Consider the following 5000-nt stretch of genomic DNA (forward strand, 5'->3'; position numbering starts at 1 on the left):
AGTAAAAGTGCCACATTGTATATCATATGTTAATGTTGGCACCCTATTGCTATCGGACAGAATGACGCGAAGATAAACAAGCTTGGCGCCAAACAGATATAAGGAAATGTGGTACTCCGAAGGTTGTCAAATCTTGGTGAAGAAATATAACACTAATATCCCAGACAGACGGGTTACAAAGACAGCTGTGACTTCTACGAACAAATATCAACACCAACACTCCAACACAAACTTCAGCTCTACCTCTAACTTTACCGTCACGACGGGAAAAGTTTGTTAATACTAAGAGACCAAAAACCGCGGGCTTTGTCGCCTCAGTCTTGTACTCTGATACCGGGACACTTTCAGTGCCAAATATTGAGCTTCAGGCCTCATCCAGCTGAACGAAATCACCTGACTTTAGCCAGAACAAGATTATTGAAGTTAAGTGAGACTGTCTTCAACCCTTCAAGTCCCAGAGATCTCAATCTGATTAAAGTTGTCTGGAGATAGATTTAAATCATCAAAAGTGACGGGAGTCTTAAGGGATTCGTTGGTATTACATATGACCCTTTGATGATCTGTCGCTCCTTTAAGCTTAATAAAATCGTCTGGCGGCAACCAGAACTATAGTTGTAAACGACGTGGAGCAATTTGTTCACCTCAACAATAACTTGAAAGAAGCGTCTGTTTTACACGAAAGTCTCGATTTTCTTTTGAATGCAAAAACTTGTGTGATCAGGTGAACACAATGTTCATGAGTCCGTAAGAAGGTATTGACTTATTAAGTCAATATCTTCAGGACTTTAGTGACATCCATACGGACCAGAGTCACGCAGAATTATTCTATGATTTGAGACAAATCTCCACTTAGAGAATAATAATTGCTGAACGCTTGTAACATCTACGACCCTTTCCTTCTGCCAACTTCCTTAGGTAACTCCTTCACCAGCTCCGTGACTCTGCCTTTTCAGCGTCATATTGTTCCCCAAGAACAGAAGTGATACTTCTTGATGATCACACACTAGCACTCCATTCTTGTGCATTCATTCATTCATATCTTGTCTCACCAGTCACGGAGCCAAGAGAGGACTGGTTCAGTCAATATTCTCAGGTCATTCTCGGAGCATCTTGGTTTATATATATATATATATGTGTATATATAATATATATATATATATGTATATATATATGTGTATATATAATATATATATATATATATGTATATATATATATATAATATGTATATATATGTAAATGTATATATGTATATGTATATATATTATATATATATGTATATATATATATGTATATATGTATATGTATATATGTATATGTATATGTATATATGTATATATATGTATATATATATGTATATATGTATAATATATGTTATATATATATATATATATATATATTGTATATATGTATATGTATATGTATATATATATATATGTATATATGTATATATATATATGTATATATATATATATGTATATATGTATATATATATATGTATTTGTATATATATGTATATATATGTATATATGTATATTGTATATATATATGTATATTGTATATATATATGTATATATGTATATTGTATATATATGTATATATATATATATTATATTGTATATATATATGTATATATGTATATTGTATATATATATGTATATTGTATATATATATGTATATATGTATATTGTATATATATGTATATATATATGTATATATATATATATATATATATATGTATATATATATGTATATATGTAACCTTTTTGGGTTGGGGGTTACATAAGGAGGACTTAATGCGGGTGAGATAAACTCCAGAACGGGAGTTTTCTTCTTATTTATTAAAAATTGAGACAATCTGGTTAAACACTGTACACAATTAGTCACAAGGCCACGTCACACACTGTACACAATTGCTCTATCGGGCAAGTCACACACCGACCGCTCCTGGAGCCGTGCACTCCCGTTTTGTTTACGGAAATGCTGAGTCTGCTGAATTTTGAGGTGCTCGCAGTCACCTTGTCAAGATTTTTAGTAAGGCTGTTTGGCCCTTTACAAGTTTGTTCTTGGTTCATAATTACTACCTATATAATATACTACATACATAATATATCCAGGGGAAAGGGTTGAACAGTATTGTGTTCCCGTGTGTTAATCCGGGTTGGCGATTGACTGCATCTATGGCGTGCGTTCGTGTGTCTGTGTGTCAATCCGCTTCCGTGCGCTGAGCTAAATTGCTGATTCGGCTGGCGCCGTAGTGTCGGCCGGAGCGGATGTCTGGTATGTGGTGATGTGGTTAATGTGGTGTATACATATCGCCCTCCCCCTGCATTGGCAACATTGTCTTTGATGTTAGACTGTTTTTGAGTTCTAGTGTTGTTTAGAAATGTGAGGAGAAAATTAATGTTGTTTGTTCTGAAAGACATTAAACAGATGTGTTTTGTATTCATTGTATGTGATTCCACTAACAATAAGGTTATCAAGCATTCGAGCCGTGGATCTATGCTCATCTGAGGCTTGTATATTCTGGCGGCATAGATTTATCTTCTCTAAGTTAGAGTAGTTAGGATTTTTAGAGAAAAAAAGGTCACATGCCGTTAGGAAGTCAGTGATGGAGAGTCCGCTAGTTTGAGAGAAGGTGGGGATTTCGGTTAGAGGGGAGATAGTTTGGTAGTTATTGATTATTGTAGGTTGGTGTTGGGATGTATGTGGGTTGGTTGGCAGTTGGGTTGGGTGGAGATGTTGTGATGGGAGTTGTGGGTGAGGATGTTGCGATGGATTTGGGGCAGGGTTAGGTGTTGGGTGGGTGTCGGAGGTGAAGGATATTTGACTTGACGGTTGGTTATGAGAAGGGCAGGCTAAGTTCTCGTATGCATGGGTTGTGGGGTTTGGGGGTTGTTGTTGGGGGTCTAAATGAGGGACAACTTGGAGTTGTGGTGAGGTGTGGGGGAGGGGGTTGTGGGGTAAGAGTGGTTGGTTTGAGTCAAGCAGTTCTTCGTGGAATGGGTCATATTCTAAGTGTGGGTTGTCAACGTTATTCTCGGGGATATTTGTAGAATCTACTTTAGGTGTGGAATGATCGGTGTCACTGGGGGGTTTGTTTTCTTTTGAGGGAGAAAGAATGCATCAATTAAATTCTTGACCTTGGATCTCGTTCCTGAAGCCATGTTAGTGTCTAACTAGGGATGCATGCATTACCTAAGAGATAGTGTGTTATAGTTAGATAAGAGGAGAGATATAAGTCATCAATGTTTAATATTATAATGAAAAATTTGTATAATGCAAACAAGAATCACTTAACTGATAAAAAGCATATCAAAATGGCACAATGTATGTAAAACAGGGTAATAATAATGTCATAAAATTGTAAATATGCATAAAAGGGTAATATGAGAGTTCTTGCAGGTTTAATATATATGACAAGGTAATAGTGAAATCTAAAAAAAAAATTATTGCATGCACAAATATATGTTAAGTTATAAGTTGGCAAAATACATATAAGGGGTAATTATAATTTGCATTTGTAAAGTGCGGTAATGTTGAATACAGTTACGTAAGTTTTATATTAATTGATAGGAATTGCTACAAGTACTTAACGTATGAACAATATAGTATTATTAAATTTATATATGAATAAGGTACTGGTTATGTCGTGAGTAATTACATATAGTTTATGTTCTATATCACTGTTACCTTATTGACGTAAAAATGTTATTTCCGATAGTTCTACGTGGGCTGTGTTGACGTCCAGCTGACGGCAGTGTCAGCAAATCTCGGTGAGCCAAAGGTGGCGGTGGGTGGAGGGTGAGTTGGGTGGTTGTGGTGGGTAAGCGAGAGTGCTGACCCGATGCGAAGGGCAGGTATGTTAGGTGGGTCCGGGCCTAACTGCTGTGAAACTCCTGGTCTGGGTGGTCATGGAGGGGGAGTGGAAGTGGGTTAGGCGGGTCTGGCTCCTCCAGGTGAGGTTGCTTGTGGTTAGGTACGTCTAGACGTATGAAGTCTAGGTGTATGGTGCTCACATGGAATGGGAGAGAAAAGCGAGTATCAGGGGGATTTCAGGGGTAGACGAGAATTATTAAAATAATAAAATGGTATGAAGGGTGGATAGTAATTAAAATATTTACCTTTATAAGGTGTTAGGTAGGTTGGAGTCGGTTGCGACGATTGCCCGGAATTGCGTACCGTGTGATATGGTGGTTGAATGATAATGATGATAGCGTACTGTCACCAGGTGGTTTAAAATCGAAAACCTTCGATTTCACCACCGATTCTAAGATTGATGCAATCTTAGAATTGAGACTGTCGTCTCGAAGGGAGTGGTTGGTGGAGGGCGAGTGGGTAGACGTGTTGCTTGCTTGACGGAGTGTCTGCTTCGTAGACAGTGATCTTGGTCTTCAGAGCTGCGGGCGCGGCTGGTTTGTTTGGAGCTGAATAGAATCAAGCGGCTTGGTTCCTTTATTCTGGGAGCTTGATTGGTTGAAGATTTTATTCGGCCTTCTGTGGTAGGCGCGAGTGTAACCAGTATTACTTGGTATAAGATAGGCTTGTCTCTTCGGAGTTTGAAAGGAAACTACCGCTCGCCAGTTTGAGTGGTTGCGTAACCTTGGTTGTATGGCTGAGGACGGCGTTTCTATTCAGAGCGTGGGAGCACCGCTGCCGCCATTTATGTAACCTTTTTGGGTTGGGGGTTACATAAGGAGGACTTAATGCGGGTGAGATAAACTCCAAAACGGGAGTTTTCTTCTTATTAAAAATTGAGACAATCTGGTTAAACACTACACAATTAGTCACAAGGCCACGTCACACACTGTACACAATTGCTCACTCGGGCAAGTCACACACCGACCGCTCCTGGAGCCGTGCACTCCCGTTTTGTTTCCGGAAATGCTGAGTCTGCTGAATTTTGAGGTGCTCGCAGTCACCTTGTCAAGATTTTTAGTAAGGCTGTTTGGCCCTTTACAAGTTTGTTCTTGGTTCATAATTACTACCTATATAATATACTA

This window comes from Oratosquilla oratoria, chromosome 11, assembly GCF_046742065.1.
Source record: "Oratosquilla oratoria isolate Oo_2021 chromosome 11, ASM4674206v1, whole genome shotgun sequence".
In the NCBI taxonomy this organism is placed as follows: Eukaryota; Metazoa; Arthropoda; class Malacostraca; order Stomatopoda; family Squillidae; genus Oratosquilla; species Oratosquilla oratoria.